Raw genomic sequence first — 15,000 nt, forward strand, 5'->3', positions numbered from 1 at the left:
TCACGGTGGCCATCCCCAGAGTGTAAAAGGAGTCGAACCAATGAGCATGAGATTCCGCCGAAGTTCGAAACCTACACGACACTCTCCCTCGGCCTCCTGTTGCTCATTCACACTAAACACTCAAAACGCCTCCCTGGACAACTGCTCGAGGTCGACATTGAGGCTCTATCCACAGCCATTACTTAGGCACAGAAAAAGAGAAACCAAAAGCCAGAAAGATATATTCCAGCCCACAAGAGATGAATCGGGCAGCGAGAAACGCGCTTCGAATAATAAGGGTCTCCAACACACGGAGGATTGACAGCTGCTGAGACCCAAAGATTCAGCAGAAGAGAAGAGGAGAGACGAGAAGAGAAGAAATATTCAAGATAACGGCCACACAATTAATGCATAATATTACTGATCACCTTTATATACTAATAAAAACATTCATATAAGAAAAAAATATGGATAAACACCTAGATAGATAGAAAGCAGATATATTAAGAGAAAACGGACCCAGAGAGAGAAAGAGAAAGAGAGAGAGAGAGAGAGAGAGAGAGAGAGAGAGAGAGAGAGAGAGAGAGAGAGAGAGAGAGAGAGAGAGAGAGAGAGAGAGAGAGAGAGAGAGAGAGAGAGAGAGAGGGAGAGAGAAGAGAGGGAGGGAGGGAGAGAGGGAGAGAGAGAGAGGAAGAGAGAGAGAGAGGGAGAGAGAGAAAGAGAGAGAGAGGGAGAGAGAGAAAGAAACAAAGGGAGGGAGAGAGAGAGAGAAAGAGAGAGAGAGAGGGAGAGAGAGAAAGAGAGAAAGAGAGAGAGAGGGAGAGAGAGAAAGAAACAAAGGGAGGGAGAGAGAGAGAGAAAGAAAGAAAGAAAGAAAGAAAGAGAGAGAGGGAGAGAAATATGGAATCAGTGGAAGCTAATGAAATGGAAGGCCTGAGGGAGATGCAGAGATGAGGGACCGGGGAAAGAAAATAGATTTGTCAGATAAAAATCCAATACTATGGATACGTAATGTCCACGTGGAAAAATATTACAGGGGATGGAGGGAGGGCAGGAGAGAAAGATGGAGAGAGAGAGTGTTTGTGTGAGAAAGAAAGAGAGAGATGTAAAAAAAAAAGAGAAAGTCGACAAAAGACATCGAAATCGAAATCCTTCGCCACCAAAGCAGGAGATAAAAGCGGACAAGAAAAAATCGAATCCCGCTTCGCCATTTTCCCGCCCGTGACATTTAAGACAGCGAGAAAAGGCCAAAGAAAACGGGCGCTTAATCCGGGTACCGCGACGACAAATCCACTGCGGTTGGGTTCGACGTGACCCCCAAAGAGCACAGTCATTTCCTCCGTAGCTTGCCAATGGTGGTAAGTGAACCATCTATCTAAGGCCCAAAAACATGTAAACGCAAACAAGATGAAGTTGGCTCGCTATGCATTAGATTGTCAAAATCTCCATCAGCGAGGAGCAAGACGAGGATAAAATGTGACAGGCGTCGACATTTCATCTTCTTCCCCTTTCTTCCCTCTTCATGTTCCCTCTTTCTCTCTGAGCTTGTCTCCCTTTATCTCTCCCTCTCTTCCCTCTACCCACGTTCACCATTCCCTATCCATCTCTTCCCCATTGCCTACCCCCATCTCTCCGTCCCCTTGCCCCCCCCCCCTTTAAAGTCATGATGGCAGCCCACGTGACATATGCATCTTTCAGGCAGTAAAGTTATGTCGCTCGTATCAAATGACAGTCGCCGTTAAGGTTTTACAGCCTTACGTCACCTGTGTTATAGCTGTGACAACAAGTCTTAAATTTCCTTGGCGTGTCACTGCCGGATGTCAAGTTTAGTCCGTTTTTTTTTTGCATGTTTTTTTTGTGTCATTGAGAAGAAGGGTGTGGTAAAAAGGGGACGATGGGAGCACAGACGACATAACAGTATAATTACAGAACTAATCTAAGGTACAAAGATACCAAATTTAAAGAGAGAGAGAAAAAAAATCAGTGAAAAAGTAGACGCTCCTCAAAGGTGACCCGAAACACAGGTTCGAGACAACACGAGCAGAACAGGTCAAACAAGGTTAAAGAGACACAGAGGAGGTCGAGAGGATGTGGGAGGCTCTCTGGTCATCACGAGGCTCGGCCAAGAGCGGCGGGAGACGTGAGGGGCGTAGCGATGACCCCCGAGACTCCCGCGGCTTCATTCGGAATGCTGATGCTGGTCGGCCGCGCGGGGAGGGGGGAGGGGGGAGGGGGGTGTTTCAGGTGTTTTGAAGCCTACGGTGAAAGGTTAGGCAGATCGCTACTCTATAGGGAAGGTAACTGCTGCGGGATGTTATATCTTTCTGAAGGGAACTTTCGTTATTGTCTCCAACGTCGAAACTAACATCATCATCATTGTCACCCCCGTCATCGCAATTGCTCTTATCATTACCATACTCGTAACCAATACCATTGCTTATTATCATATTATTATTCCTATTGATAGTATTGTGAATCCTGCATTAAGAATTAAAAAATCAAAACATCCCTTTCGCCGAAATAACTTAAGCTGGACGGAGTTATTGATCAAACTGCACAGGCCTAACACATAAGGCCAATGAATTACAAAGTTCTGACTGCATTTTTAAGAGCCAGGGGAGAACCATAGAACAACAAAGTCAAACAGTTCGGAAACTCAGTTTAATATCTGGTTGTAATAAACACCGATCGTGCCGTTGAAGCCTACATTTGAAATCAGAAACGAACTAAATAACCACTGCAGATGGTAACTACCTGTAGCAGATAAAATAACGTAAATCAATGATAATCATAATAATGAAAATAGGGATGAAATACAAAATACAGCCACTCAATAGAGGGCGATTGAGCTGAAGGACACGAACAACTTTAACGATAGAACTTCGAGTTTTCCAAAGTTTTCACACGGCTCCCTTGCCCCCCCCCTTAGCCTCGCACACTTGCTCCCTCCCAAATCTTACCCCCGCCCCACTCACACCCCCGCCCTACCCCCACGGACCAGCTTCTCGCCCGGAGCCAAACAACGAATCTTGACATCTAATGAATACCCAATGAGATCTTAATTTTGAGGGGAGGGGGGGGGGGTGCTGGTGGACGAGGCTTTTCATTTTTTTTCATGTCAACCGAGTTGGAAAACATCTTCGTTAATGAGTCCAGCAAGACTGCTGCTGGCGAAGGAAGAGGAGGCTGAGGGAGAGGAGAAGGAACAGGCGAAGGAAGAGGATATGGATGAAGTGGAGAGCTGCAGAGAGGAGGAGGGGGAGGAAGAAGTGGATGAGGGTGGGAAGCGCGAGTAGTAAGGGGAGGAGGAGAACGAAGAAGCAGAAGAGGATAAGGAAAAGGAAGAAAATCCAGACACTAACAGTCAACGAGAAACACGTTATCGACAAGTCCACTTTTACCCATGGTAGATCCACGCAAGCCACACACTAACTAAGCGACACACACGTTCAATTCCTTTGATGTTAAAGAGTTCAACTGAAAACGAAATGTAAGTTTTTCACATAACTTAAATTTGTTCGGATTCAGTTATCTAACATTCTGAATTTAAACCGAGAGGAGTACCCTGACACTGACAATCGTCTCCATACTGAAAGTCTTTTCCTGCGTCTGTTTGTCTTACTGTTTTTTCGCCTGTTTTTCTGTCTGTTAAGTTCCTCTCCCGCGCATTCCTTCAAGTCAACCAGCCTGTCTACCTGCCAGCCTCTTTGATTTCTACCCTTTTCTCTCTGTCGCGTATATCCATTTATCTCTCTGTTCTGCCCATCAGCTTATTTCCCCCTCCTCTTTCTTTCCCCTTCCTTCTCTCTTCCCCGTCCGTCCTCTATCCCAATCCTCTATCCGCATCCTCACCGCCCCCCCCCACTCTACTCGCGGCGGGACGGCAGGTGCAAATTATTGCCTCAACAGATACTTTTATGACCCCAAATATCGTAGGCGGCTTGTCGATACTGGAGACGCGAGTATGGTAATAATGGCATATTTATGCTACAAGATCGGCTCTGCACTGGAACTCTTCTTAGGTTCAATCAGGGGATGATGCAGAAGAAGAGGAGGAGAAGAGGGAGACGAGGAGAGAGAGAGAGCAAAGAGGATAAGAAGAAGAAGAAGAAGAAGAGAGAGCGAGGCGGAGAGAATTGGTGTAGAAAAAGGGGAAAAGGGAAAAGACGATATCGGTGGTATCTCATCTCTGTAATAAAGGCTGTTCACAAGCCCGCAGCCAAACCAGTCTAATATGTTGCTATTCATGATAAAGACGATAAAACATTTTCCGCGTCTGACGTCATACCCACACTGATCGAAGAAAAGTGTTGAACCGTCCTCATGATCCTCTATAAAGTGCAATGTTTGGTATTCTGGCCGCTAGATGTCGCACTAAAATTCCACATCATCTGGTAACCAAATAAACCGACACTTCTGTATCGCCAGACCCTATGAGCTTCAATTAGAGAGAGAGAGAGAGACAGAGAGAGAGAGAGAGAGAGAGAGAGAGAGAGAGAGAGAGAGAGAGAGAGAGAGAGAGAGAGAGAGAGAGAGAGAGAGAGAGAGAGAGAGAGAGAGAATGGAGAGAGAAAAAAGAGAGGAAGAGAGAGGAAGAGAGAGAGAGAGAGAGAGAGAGAGAGAGAGAGAGAGAGAGAGAGAGAGAGAGAGAGAGAGAGAGAGAGAGAGAGAGAGAGAGATAGAGAGAGAGAGAGAGAGATTTGATTTTGATTTTGATATGTTTATTCATACTATATACATTGTATACACATGAATAGGCATAGGAACTATGCCTAAATGATTTGTACAGTTCATATTAGATTCTGAGACATACATTGTTGGTAAAGCAGATAATACTGTGACCCTGTCAATCAATAAGCTAGGGCAAAGCTATTCATAAGACATAGTAGTGCATGTATATCACTCTAGAGAGGCCTTGCAATTTTATCTATTACAGGCAAAGTCTTTGTGTTTACGTAATATATCTGATAAAATGAGAGAGAGAGAGAAAGAGAGAGAGAGAGAAAGAGGGAGAGGGAGAGATAGAACAGAAGAGAATTGCAATAACTGTTGCGCTCACGATGTAGATGAGGAGGAAGTCGGGAGGGGAGTGTCGGCAGGATCAAAGCATTACGGCTTCGGCAACATTAGCAAGCGGTCCGCCTTCACCCCCCCCTCCTCACCCCTAGCCCCCAGCATGACCACACGCACGAACGCCAGAAGCTCTTCGTCAGACAACTCCTCTGTCACGCGTCCGAGGCGCCGCCTTTCGCCCGCCCCCTTTTACCCGACTCTGAATAGGAGCTGAGGGACATGAGGACATCCACCTCGCGGCATTCAGGAGACACCGCTGTCCTGCGAGCGTTGATGGGGGCACTTAACGGCCGTTTTACACCTTTGTTTCTCTGTCGCTTTTTCTCTTTAGCCACTTGCGGTCGCGGCTTTTAAATCAGGCGACCGCAGAGTCATTGCTCGCCGATACCCCTCTGGGCACCGGGTATGACTTGGCCTCCGAGTCCCGCTCGCCGACGAAGACGTCCTCGAGCCACAAAGCCAACGAAGGGGAGAGCGCATCACGAGCGAGCACCTCATAGACAGGACCGGGCAGAGCCGTGTGACCTGCGATGCCCCGCCACGCCATACAGGTACCAGGTACCCAAAATGCCACCTCTCTACCCCCCCTCCCAACACCTTCCCCCTACACCCTAATTGTTATGGGAGACCCACTCTCAGTGTCCTATCAGATACAATTATCACTTATCACGCCGCCGACTGCGGGCCGGTCGCCCTCGCACTCGTCCCTCCGAACCATGTCGGCGAAGAAGGAACGTCGCTTCAATTCCTTCGCAGTTTCAGGCCACCAAACCCCCCTCGGCATCTTTACCAAAAACAAACGAGAGTCACAACGCCTCGCCGCCGGCCAAGTAATCGGGGTTGGCGCCTGCCGAGTCTCTGGCGGTGTACAAGGTAGCTAATTAGATGACGCTTAATGAAATGCTCGCTACCTGGGGAACGGGTTGGCCGGACAGGGAGCCTTCGCACCGCGGGCCTGGATGGACGGCGGGGGGAGGGGGGGTATCTGGAGAGGGAGTGAGAGGAGAGGGGGAAGAGGAAAAGGGTGAGGAAGAAAAGAAAGTGGCCAGGGGAGAGAAGAAGAAGAAGAAGAACGAGGGCAGAGGAAGATGGCAAAAAGAGAGGAAAGAAGAATCAAAGGAAAGTAGAAAGACGCTGAATTTCGGCGAAGACAGTAAAACAAAAATAGATCTGAGAGAGGAATTAGACTATATTGAGTAAATTAAACGAAAACGTGAAAATATGACGAACAAGAATAAGAGGGATAATAATAACTATAAAAAAATACAGAAAATAGAAGCAAACAGATTATGATTAAGAAAATGAAACTTCAAGAACACGAAAAAAGACAGAATTGGACAACGCGTTCCTAGAATAAAATATAATCAGATGAATTATGCAATTAAGCCAATCAACACAAAAAACACGAATTCCTGCAGAACCGGCCGGTTAAAATAGAATTGTTATTAAACAAAATTCATGAGGAAAAAAGAGAATTCGAGAATTATATATAAAATAGATAATACGAGAGGATGAGAGAGATATAGGCAAGTCCAGTATATAATCATGCATAACTGTGTATATAACTATATACTTTATTTTATATATAGACATACATACATACATACATTTCTCTCTCTCTCTCTCTCTCTCTCTCTCTCTCTCTCTCTCTCTCTCGTATTGTATATATATATATATATTATATATATATATATATATATATATATATATATATATATATATATATATATATATATATATATTATATATATATATGTATATATTATATATATATATATGTATGTAATATAATATATATATATATATATATATATGTTATATATATATATATATATATATATGTATATATATATGGTATAGTTATATATATATATATATTTACATATTTATACATACATACATATTAATATATATATATATATATATATATATATATATTAATATATATATATATATATATATATATATATATATATATATATATATATATATATATATATACAAATATATATACATGCACACACATACATATACACAGACACACACAGACACAGACACACACGTATGAAAAAAATGAGTGGGTATCGATGAGTGTGGACATGATATATAATAAACATGTGTGGACAAAGAGGGACTGAAAAAAAGAAAGAGCGAAAAAACTGAAAGAGGGAAGACCTGGCCGACGCCATAAACCTCAAGGTCCGACGGGAGGCCGCGGAGGCGCTCGAATATGCATGGTAATTAATCGGCTAAAGAGGCAATAATAGAATGATAAATGGTTCGCGAGACGCCCGATAGCAAGGGGGCGGATGAGGGGGTGGGTTGACGGTGGGGGGGGGGGGAGGCATTTGCTTCATCAGCTTCGTCATTGATTGAAGAGTTGATAGGTCCATCATTAACTTGAGCAAAGTTCACGAATCTCGCGCCTCATTTTTTTCTTTGTTTTTTATTCTTTCTCTTGTGGTTGATCCCTTTCATCGGGTTGTGTTATCTATAATTGCTACATTTTCTTCAGACAGCGGGTTGAACGACGGAGAGGGAGGGAGGGATGGAGGGAGAGATAGAGGGAGGGAGTGGGAGGGAGGGAGAGATAGAGGAAGGGAGAAGGAGGGAGTGAGGGAGAAATAGAAGGAGAGGGTGAGGGAGGGAGAGATAGAGGGAGGGAGTGGGAGGGAGGAAGCGATAGAGGAAGGGAGGGAGAAATAGAAAAGGAGGGGGAGGGAGGGAGAGAGAGAGGAAGGGAGGGAGGGAGGGTGGGAGGGGGGAGGAAAAAATGGATGGATGGAGGGAGGAGAGCCGATACAAGGGAGAGGAGGAGGGGAGGAGGGGGAAGTGTTAAACAGAAACCCATGCTACGCCAAAAAGGATGTTTATGACGCCTGAACCCGCTAGTTTACAATCCACAAACTTATAAAAAAGAAGAAGAAAGAAAAAAAAAAAAAAGTTCTGTAAAATTGAAGACTTAGAGAGCGCCGTCGCCATTACCACAGCAAAGATCTACAACATTTACGTCTATATTCTGAACAACGACACAGGTCATGAAAATAGTAATTAAAACAAATAATAATAAAATACAAGTAACTCAATCCGTGAATAAAACTGTAAAAACGGAATAAGTACAGGAATTGGTGATGGTTAGAGTAGTAGGGGAGGGAGGGAGGGGGTATGGGATGGATGGAGGGAGAAAGGGAGGGAGGGGGAAAGGAAGGGAGGGGAGGAGGAAGGGGGGAGGAAGGGGTGGGGTATAGGAAGGAGAGGAGAGATAAATAGGGAAGGGGAATGGGAAGGATGAAGAGAGGGAGGAAGGAGGGAGGGAAAGAGGAGGGAGGGGGAGAAGGAAGGGGGGAGAAAGTGGTTGAGGGAGGGTGGGAGGGAGGGAGGGAGGGAGGGAAGAAGGAAAGAAGGGAGGGAGGGAAGGTACAGTGATCTTGGGTATGAGTGGAGCAACGACGACTACACACGAACAGTACACACGTCTCATAAAACCTGCAGTACACTCATCGCCGAGTGAGCACTCGTGTCCCGTCCCCTTCCCTTCCTCTCCCAATAAGGAAGAGAGAAGGGAAGGGGGGGGGGGAGGGAGCGAAACGAAAGTGAACGCAGAGGAAGGATGAAGGTAAGATTGTGAGGTTTAGGTCGATCCAGAACATGGAAATCAATTATCATTCAATTAAAAGTTGGGAGGACTTATGCTAGGCCTAATGGCCATGCATAAAAAAAGAAGAAAACTAGGGGAGAGATAAACGTGAACAGAGAGGCGACTGAAAACACGGATCAATAAAGGGGAAAACGATTATATATATATATATATATATATATATATATATATATATATATATATATATATATATATATATATATATAACGTATTTCCTTGTCGATTAAGAATTGATTGACATAAAAAAAAAATCGTACACAAAATACAAGACTACAAGCAAAGAAGAAAACGAGGACAAAAGAGACCAAGAGAAAGCCAAGTGCAAAGGGCACGAGAGGCCTGGCGAGAGCGCCTCCCATCCGAAGCGGGCTTATCCTCGAGCCTCGGTACTCTGTGGACACAAGCAAATGGCGATTATTCTTTCATGCGTTCACCGGGCCTCGCTGCGATTCCCTCTCGGCTCCCCTCGTACGCGCGCTTATTTAGTTCTTCCAGTACAACGTTGTTCTGGTATGACCATGATTATTATTGTCTTCATTATCGTCACTGTCTTCTTTATTATCAACATTACTGCCATAAGCAATACCATATTTCGTATATATAATTTTTTTTCCTCTACGGTTTCAGTACATCATACCGTTTTAAGCACTTTACAACAGCCTAGCTTCACCGCTCAGTATGCACATCCATTTGCTGCAGACTTGGATATGAAAGCTCATTCACACTTAGTCGAAACTTATCCCCAGACGTATATATTCAGTTACATAAACGCACGGCTATATAAATATATACATTTTCATCGTATGGACAGAAATGCAATTCAGTCACTTTGTTATCCTTGTAAATTTATCGTTTCCTAAATGTCTGTTTGGGAAGAGAGCGGCATCCGAAGCGCAGGAATCCGAGAGCTTACTCTAGTATCAACACATGAAAAAAAAGAAAAAAACATATCGAAAGAGATAGATAGAGAGATAGATAGACAGATAGAGAGAGAGAGCGAGAGAGAGAGAAACCGAGAAAAATAGAGAAATATATACACATATCCGTAAGGCCTAATCGCACACAAAAAACAACACTACGACGGGTCACGCTCACTCACTAAATCTCGCCTCGGCAAACATTTCCTCCCCTTCGGCGCGCCGAGAACACCGCGGTCGGGAGGATAATGGCGAATGAAACAGTGCCGAGGCCTCATGGCGTATTAAGATACAACGGGAACAAAAAACTAAGAGAGAGAGAGAAGGGGAAGGGAAAGAGGGGGGGGAGGGAGAGAGGGAGGGAGGGAGGAAGGGAGGGAATGAGAGAGAGAATGAGAGAGAGAGAGAGAGAGAGAGAGAGAGAGAGAGAGAGAGAGAGAGAGAGAGAGAGAGAGAGAGAGAGAGAGGGGGGAGAGGGAGAAGAGAGAGAGAGAGAGGGGGGGAGGGGGGAGAGGGAAAGTGAGAGAATGAGAAAGAGAGAGAGAGAGAGAGAGAGAGGAAGAGAGAGGAAGAAAGAAAGAGAGAGAGAGAGAGAGAGAGAGAGAGAGAGAGAGAGAGACAGAGAGAGAAAAGAAAAAGAGGGAGGAAGAGAGAGGAAGAGATAGAGAGAGATGAAGAGAGAGAGGAAGAGAGAGAGAGAGAAGAAAAAGAAGAGAGAGAGAGAAGGAAGAGAGAGAGAAGAGAGAGAGAGAGAGAGAGAGAGAGAGAGAGAGAGAGAGGAAAGAGAGGAGAGAAGAGAGAGAGGAGAGAGAGAGAGAGAGAGAGAGAGAGAGAAGAGAGGAAGAGAGAGAGAGAAAAGAGAGGAAGAGAGAGAGAGAGAAGAGAGGAAGAGAGAGAGAGAGAGAGAGAAGAGAGAGAGAGAGAGAGAAGAGAGGAAGAGAGAGAGAGAGAGAGAGAGAGAGAGAGAGAGAGAGAGAGAGAGAGAGAGAGAGAGAGAGAGAGAGAGAGAGAGAGAGAGAGAGAGAGAAGGATGAGAGAGAGAGAGGAAGAGAGAGAGAGAAGGCGCTGCCAGCTGTGCGAGCGTTGACGATAACATGCGGGCGTCGTGTCTCGTTAACTGTCCCGGCCCGCCCGCACCCTACGCCCATACAACACTCGCTTACACTATTATCGAGGTGGAATTTATTACCACTTTGTCCATCTCCTCCACCTACTCCACTCTCCTCGCTCTTTTTTTCTTCAATCATCATTATATATTCGGAAAATTAAATCTGGTTGCTCGGTTATCTCCCCCGCGCCTATTGTTGTGTCCAGCCATTAATTGCGATTATCAGTTATGGCCCGAGTTAATTGACTGGCACCTCCGTCTATCATTCTATTGTGCTCGCCTCATCCTTGAATTATTCTTCCTCGTTAATCCTACCCTTCACGTGTCCGCACTCGCATCGACTTGCAATCAACACGTACCCTAATCTGCAGGTTAATTAGCTTTATATACGTCCACCTGACATCATACGGCTCTGAACGATACCTAAAAACATGCTACAAACAGAAAAAAGGAAAAGAAAGGGAAATGGGGTTGGAACACACACATAAAAAGCTGACTGGTCACAAAAAGATGTTAATTTTCACGTGGAAATACAAAGGGAAATCAGACAATGCAGTGCAGAAAGGTAACGATACAAAAAGAGGGGGAGGGGGGGAGGAGTCGCCCAAAAAACAAAGTTTACATAACAATAGCCTTGGGCGAGTCTGTTAGCTGTGAAGTCAGAGCTGTATTTCGCTCAGTCTTTTTTACGCCTTCGAAACCAGCTGACATATTCATCAGTCTTGCTAAACGAAATGAGAAATGGATATAAAGAACTGTGCTTGACTATAACAGACAATCACACACGCACACGAATGGACGTGTGTGTATGTATGTATGAATGTGTGTATGTATATATACATATATACATATATATATATATATATATATATATATATATATATATATATACATATTATATATATATATATATATATACACATATATATGTATGTTATATATATATATATATATATATATATATATATATATATATATATATATATATATATACACATACATACACAGACACACACACACACACACACACACACACACACACACACACACACACACACACACACACACACACACACACACACACGAAAAAAAAAAAAAAAAAAATATATATATATATATTTATATCTATCTATCTATCTATCTATATGAATATATATATATATATATATATATATATATATATATATATATAAGGAGAGAGAGAGATAGAGAGAGAGAGAGAGAGAGAGAGAGAGAGAGAGAGAGAGAGAGAGAGAGAGAGAGAGAGAGAGAGAGAGAGAGAGAGAGAGAGAGAGAGAGAGAGAGGACAAGCAAAAAAAGCTATGCAGAAGGATAAATTACAGGAGACATCTGAGCCCTTGGTACAGGCGGACAAAGGGTAAAAAGGGTGATGATCCGACGCGGGCCGAGGGTGTATCACCTGTCTCTGGTCTTTGAGTCACCAAGATAAACGTCTTAATATCGTATTTTTTGTTAATGCTAATTTGAATGATCGTTACGACATAATGGTCAGTAAATATCACATGAGCGATCTAATATAATAAATTCGCTTCTAGCACGAGTTTTAATTAACACTTCGGTTCCCTAATGGGTGTGATATATTGGCGATTCATTTCAGTAAAAAATACTTGCCATACCATGTTCAATGATCATATACTTTTATGTCTCTTTTCCTTATAGGTCTCGTAACAGAGACTGTGGACCCCAATAAAAGGACAATCAAATTATGTTGTTCAATGAATATTAAAAAAAAGCATGCATGGGCTCACAAGGTCAGCGACGTTCGTCTTCCAATCGTGATGCATGGGCCGCGCAAGTCACGCTGTCACTTGAGAAAATGATGGCGTGCGATTGCCAGGTAACCATCCATTAGACAAGAGGAACCGATCGCCAACGCGGCTCATCGCGAGCTCGTGTAGAAGTGAATTTATCAGCGGCCGACGTCTGCTCGCTCGCCCGATACGCCAGATATATGGGAAGGTTCGCAGCGACATAAATATACACCGCTCTCGTCCACACCCAGGCTGCAGGGTAAGATGAAAGAGAGGGGAGAGGGGAGAGGGGAGAGGGGAGAGGGGAGAGGGGAGAGGGAAGGGCAGGGGAGAACGGAGTGGGAAGAGGGGTAGAGAAGAGAGGGTGAAGAAGTAAAGTAGAGGAGGTGGGGGAGGGGATGAAGGGAGTGGGAAAAGGAAGAGAGAGAGAGAGAGGTGGCAAAAGGGTAAGAAATTAAGGGGTGAAGGAGGAAGAAGGGAAAACGAGGAGAGGGAAGCGGGAGAGGGAAGGAGGAAGAAACTGAAAGGAGAAAGGGGAGGGAAAGGGCAGAGGGGAAGGAGACAAGGAAGGAAAGGGAGGAGAGGAGGAAGGAGCGAGGAGAAGGGGGGAGGGGGGAGATTAGACAACTCCACGACAGGGGGCGCAGCGTTCCCCACCCGCTGCGACCACCGTTTTTACCACAGCTGGGTCTGGGCTGAACCCTTTAATATGCTCCCATCGGCGATCACACATTTGTCTGCGGGCGGGGCGACGAGTGGCCGAAGCGCCGCTTGTCCATAAACATTTGCATACGTCGAGAAGGATGTTTTTCCGCGCAGAGAAAAGGGGTGTCCATTTTAGAGATGGACGAGAAAAAGGGATAGCAATATTAGAATGAGTCCTGCGAGTAAGCAACTCTCCTCATCAAATATTGCCATGTTTTTTTTTGTAGCCGCGTGCGTGTGTACAAGAACATTATGTACACATGTATCTGTCAGCCCGCATGAGATATATGTGAGCGACAGAAAATGTGAATGGGTAAACATACGGAGACGGAAGTGTTCATTTGTTCTCTGCGTTTATGTAGAAAACTGACTGTGAACAATATATACTCCGATGTAGTACATATTCATATATATATTTATCTACCTGTCTATTCATCTATCTATATGCATGTGTATGTATGTATTCTTTATCTTCATCTACCCTATTGAGTAACTATTTCGTAAAGGAAAAGCTAAAAAAAAGGAAAGCAAAACTCGCCCATCCTCTTTCTATAATACGAGGTAGCAAGAGGTAGATAGATAGATAGAGTTTTTTTCTACTTCTGTAATTTATGTTATTCAAAGTCAGCGTTTATTGCTATATCATCTATATCATTCTTCAGCAAGTAATTAATGTAATTAATGTTTCAGTTCTATTTCATGCTTTATCAACTATTTAAATCACTGTATTTCTTTGCAATGTAGCTTTACCAATTCAGGCACATGCAATGCTCTATTCTACTCCTCTATGCCCTTTTACACAGGTCCTTTTCACACACCCATTTTATATATCCGTTATGTAAACTCCAGCCCCATGAATAATCTCTCAACCTTCCTTAGATCCCATTCAAACAGACAGACAAACAGACGGCCACAACACTCTATCACTGTACCGTAACCTTTCCCAAAATAAATAGTTCAAATAATATCAAGAGTTTATTCATATACTATCAGTTAAACACGGAAAAATCACAGCATATGCTGTCGATTTAACTATGCAATCTATTATCAAACATAGACCGAATATGAACGTACAAACAGCATCGTATCTGTAAATATCATATGAATGGATGATGCATGAATGGTCATATAGACGCAATATTAAGAGTACGTCCCTCGTACTAACCAAGATGGGGTTACGGAATCAGAGCAATGATGAGACAAAGTAGTAATTTTTTTAAGCACAGCCACTGAATAAATGAGAAACTGAAGGTATAGAAGACTTGAAGCTTGTACTTATCCGAGTGTATCTGAAGTGTGCGCTCACGCATCACACACACACAACCACCTATTTATGGGGAATCACACAGCACAACGAGGGAGGTAACACTAAATAAACGGAAAATCGTGCAGCGGACTAATGCAAGAGCTCTTTGGGCTGATAGAGGGAACCCCTGCCCCCCCTCCATCCCCGACGACCCGGCACTAGATGCGTCGTCCTCTCGCGCCAACGACCCCGTACGAGCCACTGCGTGCCGATCGAACCCAAAGCAAATTGTTCTGCTTGCGCTTCAACCATTGTTTGTTTGCATCACAAGGACGGGACAAACTCAGGCGTGGGCCGTTTCTGGCTCTGGCCAGAGAGCAATGAGCAAATCAAAATAACGAAATAGTAAAATAAAGAAAGAGGTTACTTAATCAATTCTTAATCAACGAAGGATGAATGAATAAAAATTGCATCGAAACAGCACAGGAACAAGACAACACGACAAGGGAAGAAGCAAAGAGGTATCAGTAAATCTCATCAGC

The 15,000-nt window shown here is 44.0% G+C and overlaps 1 protein-coding gene across 3 annotated transcripts in view; it reads right to left on the reverse strand.

The window, feature by feature from the left end:
• NetA (Netrin-A) overlaps nt 1-15,000 on the reverse strand; it is a 559,280-nt gene that overhangs the window by 31,612 nt on the left and 512,668 nt on the right. The window lies entirely within an intron of this gene.

Source organism: Penaeus japonicus, unplaced genomic scaffold (genome assembly GCF_977035675.1).
Source record: "Penaeus japonicus unplaced genomic scaffold, GWHDUDI00000001_assembly GWHDUDI00000005, whole genome shotgun sequence".
Taxonomy (NCBI): Eukaryota; Metazoa; Arthropoda; class Malacostraca; order Decapoda; family Penaeidae; genus Penaeus; species Penaeus japonicus.